Source organism: Pleurodeles waltl, chromosome 2_1 (assembly GCF_031143425.1).
Source record: "Pleurodeles waltl isolate 20211129_DDA chromosome 2_1, aPleWal1.hap1.20221129, whole genome shotgun sequence".
In the NCBI taxonomy this organism is placed as follows: Eukaryota; Metazoa; Chordata; class Amphibia; order Caudata; family Salamandridae; genus Pleurodeles; species Pleurodeles waltl.
Window position 1 is genome coordinate 843933201 of NC_090438.1, and position 19085 is coordinate 843952285.

Sequence of the window (19085 nt, forward strand, 5' to 3'; positions counted from 1 at the left end):
AGTCACCAGGTGCAGCAGGTGCAGTTCACAACAGTGAAGCCTCTCTTTGCTTGTTGGATGGCTTTCTCAGTCCTTCTTCCAGTCCAGTTGAGAGCTGAGCTACATAAGCTCAGAAACTGTCCTCAGAGAAGGAAGCGATTCATAGCCAATACACTCCCAGGTTTCCTCTCACCTGATGACTACTTCCTGAGAAGTTTGGCATTAGGGCATCACAGAATGCACCATTCTGCTCACTTCCATTATGGCAGGACCCCTCTCTCAGCTTTTGTAGCTCATAGCCTAACGCAGAGGTATGGCTTCCAACAAGGCTACAAGTCCCTAGAAAATCAGTTTGGCAACTTGTTTCACGCTCTCCTGGCCCTAGTGTCAGGCTGTCTGCCTGAACAATGGAGCAGCCCCTCTCCCAAGTGTTACCCATTTGCCCTTCAAAGGGGGTTTCTCCTTTGAAGTTCAGCACCCCTGTGGCTTCCTGGAAAAGGCAGCTGACATCTCCTTCCAGAGTAGACTCTTATTGTATCCTTTCCTGGGAGTCATTAGCATGGCTCCCCAAGAAGGCAGAAAGCTTTCTCAGCGACAGGACCCTGTGTGCAACCGGTAAGGACACAGGGGACCAAAGGTAACAAAGTGGCAACTTGGTTGAAGTTGTACCCTGCAACTTGTTGCATTAATTGTGACTTGAGAACCAAGTCGGGCTTAAAGCAATGAGTTGTTTGATACCTTTTCTGTCCTACTTTGATTGCACTGTTCCAGAGTTAGCACAGCTGAGGGGTCAGTGTGCAACTCACTATGTGCAATGGGCTGACCAAACCTTTCCACAGTAAAAACAAAAGTTTCATGTTTTCACTATCAGAATGTGTAAAATGCATGTTCTGGATATATTGCACCCTGCTTTAGGACTCAATTCGCTTGCCATTGGGGTGGCTTACGCATAGACCAAGGGGAAGTATGGTTTTTCCATGCCCCTAAATGGCAAAGTCAGACGAGCAGTTTAAACTGCTCTTCCAACCTGCAAATAGCTGACTGTAAGTCTTGTTTTCATTGTGTCACACCCAGGGTGGAACAACCAGTGCTGCAGTCCCTGTTGGAACCCCCTAACTTACATGCCCTGGGTACTCTGGGTACCATTTACAAGGGACTAACCTGTGAGTTAGCTTAGCCAATTGTGTGTAAGCCAATTCAACATACCTGTTTAAGGGTAAGGGCAGAAATGCTATCACAATGAAATACACATTTTTAAACCCATTACACCCCTTGTCTCCTAACAATCAACTGTAAGAGATGTTCTCATATGTTGCTGCTCATTTACTTCCGCTGGGCCCTGCCATGGTTGAAGGAGCAGATGACAGGGCCCCTAACTTCACTCCTGCGGAATAGGACATCCCTGCAGAGGGGGCCCTGTCTAACTACAGCCAGCTATATGAGCCAGGAAGGTTAGGTAAGGTACATACACAAAAAGCCCATACATTAATATTCAGGTAGTTAATAGGAATATTGTGAGTGACTTAACACTTTGACACTAATGTATTAAATGTCACATCCACTTTATGAAGTTTTCACACCCTATGATTAGACAATTTGTGCTATACTCAGAAGCTACTATTAAACAACATTTTAATGCACTTTGGCCCATATTTATACTTTTTGACGCAAAAGTGTGCAAACGCATACTATGATGCATGATGGGGCTAAGAAATGGTTAGAGTGCAAAATAATGACATAAACCCTTGCGCCCTGTCGTGCAAAACTGACTATAACCCATTTTGCGGTACGTAAACATGTCAGAAACGGATGTGCCCCATTCTAACACCTCATTTGCGTCCACTTTAGTCGCACAAGCAGGAAAGAGTGCAATTCAAAGGGAAGATGGAAGCAGCAGGCCAGGAGAGACCCCAGGGTGCCCTTATACACCCAGGAACCAGCAAGGAGGATACACAGAAGTCCCAGGAGAAGGAAAAGAAAAAGAGGAAGTCACCTTCAAATTAAGAGATAGGCTATATTGCAGCAAATAGTGGACAAAATAAACAGTGTGGCATAGGTGAAGTGAACTGTCATGGAGTGCAAGAAGCACTGTCATTATTGCAAGTGTAGAGCTAAGGAGAAGATGGCCAGGAACAGAAAGGCAGCCCTGGAAACTGGAGGTGGAAGGCCAGCACTACAGGAGGACCTGGATGAGATGGAGGAGATGGTTGCAGTGGTCATCCCAGAACAGCTGGTCACAGGAATACAAAGACAGGACAGCACAGACTTCCAACAACCACAAAAAGCGCAGGGTAAGTTGAAAGGGGGAAATAACTGCCAATTTTACAAATCCCAGAAGGGGGAGGCACATAGGACACACCCAATACATGCTAAAAGAGTGCAGCTGGACACATTGCCCATGATTCAAGATGCACAATTCACACATTAGCAACACATGTACACACACCTTGGTTGTGCCATGCACCACAAAACATACACATCCTGGACATACGTCAATCACTAGGGCTTTACACCAACATGTGCATATGCAGCACATTGGATGGAAGGCACATATAACTACTGTGCCTGTGGCTGTGTCATCACAACACCTCTTGCATATAGTCAAACCTAATCTACCTACACAACTTAGACATCAGAGAAGATGAAGAAAGTCAATTCCATTCCTGGGGTTACATCATGGTGGTTTCTCTTGCAGAAACACTTTGTTACTGCCATGTCCTATTGGCCATGTCCTATTTCCGAGACAAATGTGTGCAGCATCTTACAGCATAAATTAAAATGGCACCTTAGCTAACATTACTTGTAGTAGTGCAGGAACGAACACCACCCCACACACATACAAGACATCCCCACAAGGCAGTCGCTTCTTCATCATGCGGCATCATGGCCTGTCTGGGTGCATGGAGAACTAATCTGTGCAGCTGCCGGGGGAATTGCATGGTGGTCCCATATCACAGTGTACATGGCACCACACTGCGTATCCATCCTGGTGCCGTGATGAGCCACACATATTGATTCTGATCAGAACTGTGCCACTAGAGAAAAATTTGCCCTACAGATTGCAATCTGTAAAACACAACATATACAGAGTGAACCCACAACAACTCTGACACAACCATGTGAGCCACATAGGACTGGGGAAACAAACACCCAAATACAACATATGGTGTATGTCTGTGAACATCATAGAGCACATTATCACATTGACGGGCAGGAGATGGTGCACGGGCAAGTCTGGCTTTGGTAAGACTGCCAGTGCTGTCTTCCCTCTGCGTTTGGCAGTACGAGTGTCATGCTGGGATGATGGGTGGAAACCTGCCTCCTCATGTCACCTCTGTGGGGAAGTTACCACAACAATGTTGCTGGATCAAATACAGCCAGCACCAATCTTGGGGTGCATTGGGTGTGACAGCACACGCTGCACTTGTCACTGTAAATCAGGCAGTGGAAAGCACAAAGGGCCTTGTCATGGGGGCCCCTGCACTGCCCATGCCAGGTGCATGGGCAGCGCAGGGGCACCCATGGGCACACCACACCACATTACTACCAACCTGTGCAGCAGTTGGACCGTCATATAAAGGCTGGTGGATAATCTGGATCATAATTTGGAGGGTATCGCTGATCGTAATGCAGGGCTGGTGTCACAAGACAGGTGGCCTTGCCAGTCTGTTAGCTGGTGGCAACCTGCCACTGCCAGACCACTGGCCCGTGGGGCTTTCCCCACGGTCAAAATGTCACAGTTCCACCTGCGCTGTTGGCAGCGGTCATGTTGCCAATGGCAGTCTTGCGGTGGTAGGACTCCCAGAAATATCATGAGGGCCCATTTCTGCACTTGTAAAACTAGCTGCAATATCTCCATCAAACTAGCCAAAGGCTCTGATCAAAGTTGAAAATAAGGCAACTAGTTATGTCCATAATTTAGTGACATCAGGCACTGTCATGTACAAAATGCTGTTAACATTAATAAATGATAACCATGCCAGCCGTGCCCTGTGTCCACCCCTGTGCCAGTGGTAAATTAGCTGCCCTGCCACAATGCTGCAATCCCTGCACCATAGTGTAAGTTTTGCTGCATTGAGGGGGAGATCATAGTTGTGTAAAAGGAGCACCTTCCAGCATAATCAGAAACAGAATGGCAATATGCTAGGTCCATGTGTGTTGTGGAATGCAGCACACATACACAAACTTAAACGTGATGAACAATCAAAGTAAACTTCATAATTGAGCCTTGGTAATGCCATCCCTGGGGTGGTGTAAGATATTGGTGCCGCCTCAGGTGTATGAAAACACGTAAAACTGGGACAGGAGCAAAATGCAATGTGTGTTGGTGTGGCTTGACCACCACAACAGCCATTGCAAGCCATCTCATGCAAATTGATGCATGGGAAGGGGCCATAATAACAAGGTGGTGTCAAGCCACAATAAGGGAATACATAACACCTTGTAACTATGACACAGCCTATTGCGCCACCTGAGCTTCCCTTTATGTGACACTCAGGTGGGTAAATGGCTGATAAATATGACCCATAATGTACAAGAACAATGTTTGGGCAATAAGTTGTCACTGGGCCTCCAATAGCAATTTGATGATGTGCCTTGTCAACTGCCACAACATAGAAAGATTGATTTTACACCATCTCATTGCAGAGGATGATGGCTCCCCTGCTGATCTGCCTGTCCTGGAGTTCACCAAAGACCTGGATGACCATCTGATAGCCATCAGCCAACAGACTGTCAAGGATGTCCTGGGATCCCTCCAGACACCACCTCCACTTGCAAGGATGATGATCAATGTTGCTGCTTCCCAAGATGACCCCCCAACTCCCAAAATATACTTCCTGCCAGTACAAACACAGCTCAGGACTCTGAGGACCAGAGACAAGCTTCCAGAGGACAGTGGTAGGAGTTCAGAGGGAGCTGGCCAAGCAGTGGATGGGGATTGAGGCCGTGGCAGGCAGCCTGGGGGAGTGCGCACATGCCTTGTGACAACTAATGAACACACAGCTGCCATCAGAGGCACACACTCCCCACTGCGTGGGGTCCAGCAGTGTTTGGCAGTCATAGCTGTTGCCATGAGGGAAAGGCCACAACAACTGCCCTCCCAAACTGGCAGCAGCATGACAGACAACAAGCTGGAATCCATTCAGCATGAAGTGGCCTCCCTCAGGGAAGAGATGCATGCCTACCACTGGGATGTTGTAGCTATATTGAAAAATCAGCAGTTCTTCCTTTCTGCAGTGATGTCATATGTCATACCACAAATGGCAGCTGTCAGAAGTTTTGACTCTACATCTTCACGCTCTGAAGTGTGCTTAGCCACCTCTACCTCTCCACCACCACAACCAATGGCACAGGAGGCACCCCACTCATTAGAGGATGAAGATGTGGAACAAATTACTTTTACTCGGAAAAGTACCTGGTGTAGGAAAGTACCCTCTTTTTGGTATGCAACCCCCAATTTCTGTATGATTTCAGTGTGTTTGACTGTGTCACTGGGATGCTGCTAACCAGGACCCCAGTGCTTTTGCCCTCTCTCCTCTCAAATTTGTCACTGCATACTGGTAACCCAGTATTTCATCCCAAATTGGCATACTAGATACCCATTGTAAGTCCCTAGTATATGGTACTGAGGTACCCAGGGAATTAGGGTTCCAGGGGATCCTTCTGGGCTGCAGCATTACTTTTGCCACCCATAGAGAGCTCATGCAAAGGCTTCTGCAGGGCTGCCATTGCAGCCTGCGTGAAATGGTGCATGCACCCTTTCAATGCCAATTACACTGCACCAGGTCACTTATACGTCACCTGTATGTCAGGTCTTCCAACCCTGACGCCTGGGTGCAAAGTACCTGTGTGTGAGGGCACCCCTGCACAAGCAGATATGCCCCAACATCATCAAGGACCATTTTCCCGGTCTTCGTGAGTGCAGGGACGTCATTTTACGCGTGCACTAGACATAGGTCAGTACCTATGTCCAGCTGCACAATGGTAACTCCGAATATGGCCATGTAAGTTGTCTAACATCTGGAAATTGTACTCCAATACTGATTCAAGTATTGGTTGTACAATTATATCCACTCTGGGGGCTCCACAGTGGACCCCCAGTACTGCCATTCCAGCCTTCTGAGGTTTTCCAGGCAGCTCCAGCTCCTGTTGCACAAGCAGCTCGAGCCAAGGAAAGTAGAACAAAGCATTTCCTTTGGGAGAGGGGTATTACACTCTCTCCCATTGGAAATAGGTATTACAGGCATTGGAGGGGTAGCCTCCCAGAGCCTCTGGAAATGCTTTTTTGGTGTCCTCCTTGCATAATCCAGTCTTTACCAGTTCAGGGACCCCTAGTCCCTGCTCTGGTGCGAAACTGGACAAAGGAAAGGCGAGTAACCACTCCCCTGTCCATCACCACCCCAGGGGTGGTGCTCAGAGCTCCTCCACAGTGTCTCTGGATTTTTCCATGTTGAATTCCAAGGTGGTGGGGCACTCTGGGAGCATCTGAGTGGCCAGTGCCAGCAGGTGATGTCAGAGCCCTCCCCTGATAGGTGCTTACATGTATAGCTCATCAATCCCCCTTTCAGGGCTATTTAATGTCTCTCCTCTGGGTGTTTCCACAGATTCAGACTGCAAGACTCCAGCAGGAATCCTCTGCATCCTTTACTTCACCTTCTACCAAGAAAACTGCATCTGGACCCTCCAGGAACTCTGCAAATTGCAACAAAGATGCAAAGATGACTTCTGCAACATTGTATCTTCAGCTCCTGCCAGCAACTGTTACCAGGTCATGTATCCTCAGAGGGCAGCCAGTCTTCAGTCTGCACCAGAAGAAGGAAGAACTCTCCCTTGAAGTGAAGGATTCACTTCCTTGCTTCAACAGGTACCCCTCTACAGCGACGACTGGTGGCATGGGTCCCCTCTTCCGACAAAATGCTTGTATCCTGCAACACCGGTGGTGGACTGAAGTGGTTCCAACAGTCCTAAGGTCCAGCTGTCCTACTTTGGTGGAGGTAAGAGCTTGCCTTTCCCCACAAGAGAGTGCTCCTGTGCACCATGTGTTTTGCCGTTGCCAAGGCTTGTGTGCAACCTTCCAAGACGTTCATCATGCACAACACAGCTCCAGCCCCCAGCACTCCTTTGTGTGATGCACATCTTCCTGAGTGGTTTTCTGGCAGCGTGATATCCCTTTGTGTAGTGCTGCATGGGCCTCCATTTGCACCTTCTTTGTCCAGTTCCCTCCTGGTTCCGGGCTGCGCCATTTTCCGCTAACCGCGTGCTTTGCGTGTGCCAATGCGTGTTGGCGGAATCCAGCGATGCAAACCAGACTGCAATCATCCATCCAGCGTGGGACATCATCTGCACCAACCAGGAACCGCATTCATCTTCTTAGATGGGGAGAACTGACTGTTCTTTCTCAACGGTGGTTCTTCTTTTGCACCTTCATCTCGGTTAGCAGGGGCTCCTGTTCTCCCTGGCCTCTTCAGTGCTTCTTGGACTTGGCCCCCTTCTTCTGAAGGTCTTCAGGTCCAGGAATACATTGTTGGTGTCTTGCAGTCTCTTCTGGTTCTTGCATAATCTTCTGTCACATGTTTTTGTGTGTTCTAGAAAACTTACTGTGATTTACTCCTGCTTACCTGGGCTCTGGGGTGGGTTCTATTACTTACCTTTGGTATTTTCATACACTCCCATTACCCCTCTACATACTACTCTTGCATAGTTGGGGAACCCACTTTCGCATTCCACTATTTTAGTATATGGTTTGTGTTCTCCCGAGGGCCATTTCTAACTATTGTGATTTTCACTATTTGCACTGTTTTCTAACTGTTTTAACAGCTATTTCTGCATTCTAGTATATATACTGTGTATATTAATTACCTTCTAAGGGAGTATAGCCTCTAAGATTTTTGTATTTGTGTCACCAAAATAAAGTACCTTTATTTTTATAACACTGAGTATTTTCTTTCATGTGTGTAAGTACTGTGTGACTACAGTGATATTGCATGAGATTTGCATGTCTCCTAGACAGACTTGGCTGCTCAGATACAGCTACCTCTAGACAGCTGGGCTTCTAGACACTGAGTACATTTCACTAATAAGGGATAACTGGATCTGGTATAAGGTGTAAGTACCTTAAGTACCCACTACAAACCAGGCCAGCCTCCTGCACCTGGTAGCACCTACTCATGGGCAGTTTTCTCCTTAGTTCTGAGCTAAAGATCATGTCAGTGTTGTCACAGTAGGATATGTACACTCTTCTTCCACCCATTGCTCACCTGTCTACTATGGACTGTCATTGTCTCTCACTTACCAATTAGCAATTTTTGTTCCTCCACACTTATCGACACTACTACGAAGCATGTCTCCTGACATATCCCTCAACCCTGGGCTTGTATCGTATCACAAATTTGGTCTCTGACCTGGGCATTGTAAATATCTCACTTTCACACTTCGACTTGTAAATAAACACCTTTTACACATCTAGCGTGTCTACCTCTTATGTGACTCATCAAATGTATAGGTGCACTGTTCCAAAGAGAGAAGAATAAAGCCTAATCCTACAGGAGTGAGAACCCTCTTTCATCACATTGGATGACTAGCATCATCATCGGGAAAGCTCCTCGTCAGGCCGGTGCTGCAATGCCTGACGGGCTCCCCGAAGGGGGCTCTTAACCGTATTGCTCTGAATGTAGCAAAAGAAACCAGGTCATGCATAGGTGAACTACCTAGATCTAAATACCTGAGCAATAAGGAGAGAAAAAGGACTAAAATTGGTTACTCATCTTGGAACGTGTATCATAAGTTTAATCAGCAAACAGAAGATGAGGACCAAGGTTAAAATCACAGGAAAGAGTATTAGGGTGAGTGGTGATGCTCACTTACTCTCTCTAAGAGCACGAGAGGACAAAACCAATTCTGGTGCCTCACTACGTGGGTCTACATGTTTCGCGTCTAGTGGTCCAGCCGGATCCATTGACGCTTCATCAGGACCAATAAAAAAATAACTTCTTCTCCAAACAATAATTTAAATGCCAACCCTAATAGGGAGGTCAAAGGTAAAGAGCGGTCACTTACATTAAGTCTACCTGCTACGTCAAAAATGGTCGCCCATCCCCAGTCTCAGGATAGAGCTCCATAGGTAACCCGTCAGGAAGCGGAACAGACAATCTGAGTCTACCTACCCTCCTGGGGGCGTCCCTGCTGTTCTAAGCAGGGACGCCGCCAGGAGGGTAGGTTAATCGGCCTACAGCAATGGCGGGACTCAGATTGTATGTTGTATTATTATTGGGAGACCGTGCACTGGACCATTATTCTCCCAGTCCCTTCCCCTTCTCGATTTTGTTACCTCTTTTGTGAGCCATCTACTCAGCTAAATGATTGTAATGTGTTAATCCATGTAATTGGTCACAGAATATCAGTACATGAGTGCAGGACTGTGGGGACACAAAGCTACAAGCATGGATCCTAACATGACAACTTTGAATGCTGGCCTCATCTCCTCCAGGCAATTCACTGAGTATTTTACAAATGAAGGACACATATACGGTTTCCTCATCATATACGGCACGCATATGAAAAGCAAGTGTAGGGCTATACCTTCAGCTGGGTGTACCAGAAGAACTCAATGGTGTGGTACAGAGGTATCTAACTTCATTAGTGATGGCCACCAGTCAGTGTTGCAGGATAGAGTTCCAACTGTGGCTGTTGCCAGGTGTGTCACAGTTCCCAACATTGTTACTACAGGACCCTAACACTTACACTGAAGTACCAGACTTACATGTCCAATACAAGGTATACATAGTCATCCTTAATGGTGGGTACAATGGATGGCAGATGCATTGAGTAGTAGATGTGATGTTGCAGTCAATGTGACAGCTCTATTGTCACAGGGGTAGCACATGGTAAATGCGACTTTTGAATGCAGGACAGATTCCCTAGGCCATTTGCCCAATTTGCCCAGCGCACTCATGGGGAGAACCCTGAGAATCACACTAATTACACAAACTGTATGCAATTATAAAAAGATATTTATTAATAAAATGAACTACTTAAAAACGACTAAAACCTACCTTATCCTAAACTAACCTACACTTACTATTCTCATCATGCAACTAAATCTATCTAACCTATGCTAAACTTAATTTACACATAAAACACCAAACTCTAAACATTGGCCCCTCACCCCCGATAGAAACAAGTAGGATAACAATTACTACAACTACACATGTACTAACTAATCCTATTGCCTAAACAATTATATATATTTTTATTTTTTTTATAGAAACACATATAAACCTCAGCATGACCCCTCCACCCTATAAAAACATAAGAATAGTAACCCACCCCTCAACAACACTTATCCTAACTAATGGCTACCCTACACTATCCTACCACTGACTACATAAAATCCCAACTAAAATATGGTACAACTTTAAAAGGGAGGTGAAAGAACTGGGAGGTAGTCCATCACTGTCCAAGTTCATATCCTTGACTTTTTTACCTTCTTTGTGATGAACATTAGGAGTTTGTAGTCCTCTGCCAAAGCCTCCTCCAACTTATCTAAATGATGGAGGATCAGGCTGATGTACCGAAATAGGTCCTGTTCAAACTGTGATGGCCCAGCGGCGAGTGAGGACAAAACAGGTGCCTATATGGAGATTGGTGTTGCAGATGTGGATGCGGTGGGTGAAGCTGGGATTCCGTACATGGTTGAGGAGCTTGCTCCACACATTGGCCCTCATTCTGACCCTGGCGGTCGGCGGAGAGACGGCGGTCGGACCGCGAACAGACCGGCGGTATTAAAAATGGCATTCTGACCGCGGCGGTCCCCGCCGCGACCGACCGCCACTTCTCCACTCCGACCGCCACGGCGGTCATGACCGCGGGGCTGGAGTTTGCGCACTCCGGCGGTCGTCCCAAGACCGCCAAGGGTATTATGACCCTGCCTACCGCCGCGGTTTCTTGCGGGCGGGAACCGCCGTGCGAACCATGGCGGTAAGCACTATCGGGGCCAGGGAATTCCTTCCCTGGCACTGATAGGGGTCTCCCCCACCCCCCACTACCCACCCGAGTCCTCCCCCCACACCCTCCACCCCCCTGCCACCCCCCAGAGGTGGTACGAACCCCCTCCCCACCCCCACCCCGACATGCACATACATGCACCCCGACATGCACACACCCCCAACATGCACATATACACACCCCCTACACACACATACACAACGGGGACACATACCCGCACACATACATGCAGACATGCGCACCTGCCGAACAGCACACATTACCCATAGACACAGCAGCACCCCCCGCCCGCATACACGCACTCACACACCCCCTCTACACACTCACACGCACACCCCCATGCACGCCCACATCACACAACACCCCCCCACACCCTCCCCTCACGGACGGTCAACTTACCTTGTGCGTTGGTCCTCCGGGAGGCGACAGGAGCCATGGGGAGGTGACCGCCAACAGAAGACCGCCAACAGAAGACCGCCACACAGAAATGTGGGTCGTAATTCTGTGGGCGGTGTTCTGCTGGCGTGGCGGTGGAGGTTGACCAGTCTCCACTTTCCCGCCGACCGCCAGTGTGGCTGCTGGCGGTTTTCCGGCGGAACGCTCCCAGCGGTCAGAATGCGCACAGCAGCATATCGCCGCGGTCGGCGGTCTTCACCGCGGCGGTAACTCGGCGGTCTTGCGAAAAGACCGCCAAGGTCAGAATGAGGGCCATTGTCTTGGGTGGCTGTGTGGGTCCCATGTGTGGGAATGCTCACCATTCCCCAGAAGCTTTTTCAGCATGGAAACGGCGTGCCATGCGGCGGTATCCTGTATGCACCTCCAGGATGTGGCGGTAGCGTTCGGCCCTCCGGGTGAGCTGGCGCCTCTCATCAGCTGTCATGGTGGCAGCTGTAAAAAGAGGACAAGCAACCATCAGAATAAGCATTGGGTGGAGTATGCACAGATTTGTAACTTACACTGCTTCAGCTGATTACACATACAGACAGAAACACATTCCCCCAAAAAATGAATAACCCCTCATCTGCGTCTATATCCAACCATATGTCACCAGTATCTTGTACTTGTCAGTTCAATGATGTCAATCCTTTGTAATTCAAGAGGGGCCACAGCTGATATGAACTAACAATGGCTTGCCCAACATCACTCACATCTACACTGTGAGCACCAAGCGTCTCAACAAGTTTGGATTTCCTGTCTCATTGAGCAGAAGGGGGATTGGGTATGCTATCCATCAGCTCATCACCGCTGGTGAAACACCAAGGCCTGAGCACTCATCATGAAGTGAAGGTGTGGGCCATTTCATAGGGGGGCTGCTAACTACAAAGCTAGTATTCTATGTTGTAGTACATCTACATTCATGACCTGGTGTAAAACCTGGTCACATGGTCAACATCTCACTGGACTGTTCCCAGTCCAGCTTCTGCAGCAATCACAGCATAGAGACAGCAATCCTGGCAACCACCGACGACATCTAAATACTCCTAGACCGTGGCCACACTGCAGCACTCATACTCCTTGACCTCTAAGCAGCTTTCAACACAGTCTCCCCAGCACTCTGCACACCAGACTCCACAGCGTAGGAATCTGCAGAAGAGCCCTGGAATGGATCCACTCCTTCCTCTTTGGGAGGATGCACAGTGTCAGACTCCAGCCCTACACCTCCAGACCCACAGGAGTCAACTGCAGAGCCCCCCAAGAATCCTCACTGAGTCCCATACTGTTCAATGTATACATGGCCCTTCTTGCTGCCATTGTCAGAAGCCATTGTATGAACATAGTGTCATATGCTGATGACACACAGCTCACCATTTCCCTCACCGAAGACCCGGACACGGCCAAAAGGAACTTTCATGCAGGAATGGAAGACGTCACCACCTGGATGAGAGAAAGCTGCCTCAAGCACAACTCCGACAAGATGAAGCTCATCCTTTTCGGAAACGCCACCTCAGCTTGGGACGACTCCTGGTGGCCCACATCACTCAGCACTCCCCCTGCACCAACCAAGCACACCCGCAACCTAGGAATCATCAAACTCTTCCCTATCGCCTCCTCCTGCTGGCACACACTCCCCAAACTTTGGAAGATCTTTGGATGGATCCCAGCAGACCGGCGCAGCACAGTCACCCACGCCTTTGTCAAGAGCAAGCTTGACTATGTCAACACCCTCTACACCGGCACTTCAACTAGGAACATCAAAAAACTTCAGCTCTTCCAGAACTCCACCGCCAGACTCATTCTGGACCTCCCTCACTGAGAACACATATCTCAACACCTGAGGACCCTCCACTGGCTACCGGTGGAGAAACGAATCACCTTCAAGCTTCTCACCCACACGTACAAGGCCATACACAACGCAGGACCAGCCTAGCTGAACCTCAGTGTCTCCTTCCACACCCCCACCAAATCCCTCCGCTCCACTCAGATGGCCCTGACCGCCGTCCCTTGCATCCCCAAAACCACAGCCGGAGGACGATCTTTCACCTACACTGCAGCAAAGAGCTGGAATAACCACCCCCTGTACCTCAGACAAAGCCGGTCCCCCAGCACCTTGAGACCCTCATAGGTGAGTAGCTGCACTTTACAAATACTGATTGATTGATTGATTGATATCATGAGCATAGCAAACTGATAAACTGCTTCCCTAGAGTTGTACATCCTTGAATGAAGTAAGTGAAAAGTGTGTGCCATCACAAGGCAGTCACACTATGAAAATAGCAATGGCAGTGGACTCATGTGAAGACAGTTGTAACTACCTGAACATTGTCTGATCTGAAACATGGATGTATTGCCAATGGTGTGTGCCCTGCCATTGTTGTCATGGTATACCATTGTTGAACCAGTGAGGGATGACTACATGGGCATCGGGATATGGCTCAACACAGACACACTTGCTCAGGTCAGAGGAACAGACCTAGCACATGTGTGTGGTCATAGAGATCGTATAGGCTGACTCTGATACACAATGCACAGGTCAAATGGAACTGCCAGTAGTCTGGACTAGTGCATGGCCAGCCCCTCTAACATGGCATGCATAATGACACAAAGAGGACTATAGAACTACAGTATTGCAGCACCTATTGCATCTATACTGTCCTTGTGGGCCTCAATGCTCCCCTTACTCACATCCACGTGTGTGCGTAGTCATAATTAAGTCACAGCATGATGGCAGTGTGGTTCAACATCATGTATACATGTGAAGGACAATGATGCACTCAGCAGGAGATGCTCCCGATCACAGAAACTTCTGCTGAGTACATAGGGGCGCTTCTCAAACATATCTATGCCCAAATTTCACACCTTCACTAAGCAGCACTACAGAGTGTTTGGAATTCATCCTTAGAAAAATTTGTCATGACTCTGAGGTCTGGAGTTTGCCCTCCCTAACTAATTTTTTCAGACCCTTTCATGCCTGTTTCATGGCACAGGCATCACTCTTAGCTGTTTATTTAAAAATTGAACATTGCATACTTCACTACACTTTGGGCCATGTATATGGAAGTGGAAGTGTAGACCCTAGCGCACTCCCGATACCACCATGTGTGCACCGTCTCCAATAGACTGCACCATGGTGGTAGTTAGGGGGAGTAGGGTCAAAATTGTTTGGCAGTAGTCTGGTGCTTTGCAGGACTAGCATCAAAAACATTTTAACTGATCCTGCTAAGTACCCGGGGGCCCATTGATCTCGAAGGAAGCATATTTTTAATGCCTGCAAAGGGCAGGCATTAAGAAATCAACCACACATGGGGTCTCATTGACTTCTTTGTGCTAATTTGGAGGCCCCCTTTGTGCCAGAACGGCCCCCTTGCATACATTGTGGCTGGCACAGCCTTGATGCGTGCCAAGCGTTTCCAAAGTGGTGCAATGCATGCATTGCGCCACTTTGTAAAGACTACGTGGGGTAAATGGAAGGTTTGCACCGACTTACTGTCAATAATATGACACTATGGCAGGGCAAAGGTTGCGCTAGGGGCTCTTTCATATGCTCCTTTGTTTTGGTTATGCAGGGTTCATCATAAATGTGTCCTGCATTGGCTGAATTGTTCTACATTTGAACTGCAGGCCTCAAGTGGCACAGAGACTCTTCACACAGGTTGCATACAACATGTTCACAACCATTACAAGCAGCACTCTGACTTATCTGCAACTTTCAGGCAAATGTTAAATGCAGCCGATTGTATAGCAATGGGAGACTTTCCAACAGTTCCACTGATTTTAATTCTCCAATGAACCTACTAGATGGTATATGACCTTGCCCCACCACAGCCGCTTGCCTTCGTGGCGTAGCCCAGGATCACCCAGCCACCCAGTTGCAGCATAAGGGGCAGGTAATGAGCCACCAGCCATACGAACCCCTCCTAGTTCATCAGACGACATTCTCCCCATTTTAGCCTTCCCAGACATTTCCAAAGGGGAAGGGATGTCAACCAAAATATTATATGAAAGGAAACGTAAGCCAACACCTACCCCAAACTACCCCAACAACTAAACTACCCCAGAAAGACACCCCACAATACAATGACCAAAACAGTAAACTGTAAATACAAATTACAAGTAAGTACACAATGTAGACACCAAAAACACAGGACACAGCAGAAGGGACGCAACAAGACCTCCAGACACACCATCCACCAGCACCTTCAAAACACAACCACACACAGTCACAAGGGAGCAGACTGTGAAGTCAAAGTGAAACTACACTTGCTGTACCATGCTTGCAGGCAGGATATCGTGGTACATCATTTCCTGGGCGTGTGCATCACATTTTTAGAGTCATGCATGTTTTTTTGGCACATGAGAGTCATACGTTGATTTTTCTCCATGGTGCACTGAGAGTAGTGATAATGCTGAATTGCCGCTCTGGGCCTAGGCATCATTTTCGCAATGTTGTTCTGTGGTGTTGATGCATTTGCATCATATTTTATACCCATATCGGAATATCGTAAATTTTTCCATTGTAGCCCTTGAGTGCACCCTGATTTATTTCACATGTTACATGGGCTTTTCTACTATGTGGTATACGTTTTTGGCCATATGTGCAAATCTATGAATGAATGTCATTACAGTGTCATTGGTATGTGCAGCCAATACGTGTATTCATGACTCAGCTGTAGGCTCTCCCTCATACTTTGTGCATATGTGCATGTGTCCTACACTGTGTCCACATGTATTTTGGCACATGTGTGCTATGTGTTTACATATGTGTATGACTAATGAGTAGCAGGTGTAGTACATAGTTATGTCTGTGGGCAATATATGTCTACATACCTACAAACATATTTGTATTTAGGCCCTGTGTCAAACACATGCTAAGGCATGTGTCAACCATTACATTTCGTACTTAGAGTATGTATTGGACTGGGACTGCATTGATATCACATATCCCCTGTTCAGTTGAGTGTGCATTTGTGTCTACTCACTGGTTACTTATCATATTTAACCAGTAGTAGGTCAGCTACACATTGGCCATGGAGTTTCCCATGCATCTTAGTTGCTTCAGATGTTATGGACACGTGTGTTGCTGAACAATGCTATATACCCTGTGTCTGTATAGACATGTTGTGGCATTTGTATCATACAGCACAACATTGCTGTGTCAAGGGGATGCACAACCTCAAAATGACACTGTCCTGCATAAACAGAATTTTTCTTTTTTAATATTGCCTGTGTAGTCACATCACTGGCACCTGTGTTCTGTATGTCACTACACAATTGATAAAAACATTTTTACTCTCACAGGTTTTGTGACACCTATGCCATTTTTTGCTGCTTGGTTAGCTTTTGTACTGAATCCATTCACATTACAATGGCTGGCCCATTTTGGTGGTAAATGTGTGCAGAGATTTTTAGACTATGTGTGCCTGCCTACAAGTGTATTTTCAGATCTGTTGACATCTTGTTAGTCATGATTGTCACATACAATGCCGTACCACTGTGTTGCAGTGTTGCAGTGTGGCATAGATGGCAGGCCTACCCATCTTCATCAATGTGTGAGTTTGTGTGGCAACACAAACCCATGGTTGCATGTGAAGGTGCAGGTTAATGGTGCTCCACTTCACTCTGCCCCCATGTGCACTTGTATCAAGCATCTGATATTATCATACGTTGATGTTGTCTGAGCAGTGGTGCACGGGTTTATTGAGCTGGGATCTCTACCATTTAAGATAGCTAATTTCCAGCCTGTGCACACTCCCTAGTAGATGGAGACATGCACAAATGTGGTCATACTGACCTGGTTGTAATGAATTACAGTGCAGTACTTGATGTCAGCCTTCCCCTCTCAGGTACAGAGGACATGTATGGATGTTTTGGAGTCCAAAGTTGTGTCCATGTTCAGCCTGCTTAGGGGTTGTATAACTGTTGTGACTTAAAGCCTGGACAAATTACATGGTACAGATGGAGTTGTATGTGACTGTCTCCTGTTCTGGTACCATGCGAAGGTAAAATACCATGGTATGCTAGTGGCAAACATGTCTGGGTCCTGTACTAACGTGCCAACCCTTTCTGTGCATCAGTTAAAGTTTGACATGTAGACATTGGTGTCTTATGGTGTCTGTTTTGGTGATTTACAGACAGGATACAACATGTACGTATGTAATGTTTAGATATTCCTTTCTCCTACAACTGACAACTTAGTAGTCGATGTCCCATTGTCAATATTAGTGAGACGTAATCAATGCCAGACACACATGGCATTACACATGCCACAGCACTTGAGTTGTCTGCAAGTGGATTGGCGTGTTGTATCAGCAAGAATTTGTGGCTATCTCAGAGCTGTACATCCACATCCACCTCTGAACATGGCAATGCCATTCTCCCAGCATGCTATATCCTAGCTGACCTTTGCCAAATACTAACAATATGGCTGTGTCCACTCAGTGTGATGTGGATCTCGGACAGTATAGGACAATGCTGCACATGTTCACACATGCCACACCTGATAGTGATACTGGAGGCCAGTACATGTATGAGCTATTTAGTTACATTTGGTAACATACAATTGATCTGTCATGTAAGTGACAATGAGTGGTTTTTATTTCTATGTGCTGCGTAATGTTGTTATACGGGGCATACTGTGTAGACATGCAGGTCAATTATTGTGGATAATGGCATACCCGTTGCTACCTAAGCTGGACACCCATACATTTATCTTAATATATTTCTCATTTTTAGCAGTAGGCATGTGTGAATCAAGCCAATTTGTGTGACAGGTGTGCATCCTATATAGATAGGGTGGCTTACACACTCTGCCTACATTCCAGCCAGACTAGCATCCGGCTGATGCATTCCCCCATTAAAAATCATAGACCACACAATCTGTTATTCATATGGATTCAACACCCATAGCTGCTTTATGTCACTTCCAAGCCATTGGCCATTCCCCAGCCAATGTATATGTGCCTTACATGATTTACAGTCCTCCATGTGTCAGGGATGTGGCTAATTGCAGTGCCAGAACATATTCCTATGGACACACTGTGCAGGCTCAGCTTCCAACATTGACTAAACTCCATGGGCAATTACTGAAGAAGCATCATTACCTATGATGTTCCCCCCTTGACACACATGTACGGTGCAGGCAAAGCTACAATCACACTGAGTAGTGACAGGGTTCAGTTCTAACATTACTTAATATCCATTTCTTAACAGCCCCTACCTTACTTGTGGCCCCCTTGCATACAATCTGATAGGAAAGGCGTTGTGGTGGTGAATGGCCTATGAAATTGCACATTGTCCCCATGATGTAACAATGTATGTAGTGGTGCATGGATCTCGGCCTTCAGAAGTCACATGTCAGGGATTTGGGTGTCATTGACATGTGGGATGGAGTCTGTAGAACCCTCTACATCACCCAGGATGTGTGTACCATACTTGTTTTTGTGTTTCTGACACACTCCCTGAGGTGAGATTCACATTCCAATGGTAAATGTATTGGACAATGAGTAGAACAAGGGTTATTTGTTAAACAAAATGTATTAGAAGTACTTTTTTGTTTGACAAGGTATAAAGGTTCCCAACAATGGTCTGTTTCCTGTGAACTCCTGCCGCTGTGTTTGGTTGTTCCCCCTCAAGGTCCTCAGCCCCATCATCCTCCACCTCCTCAT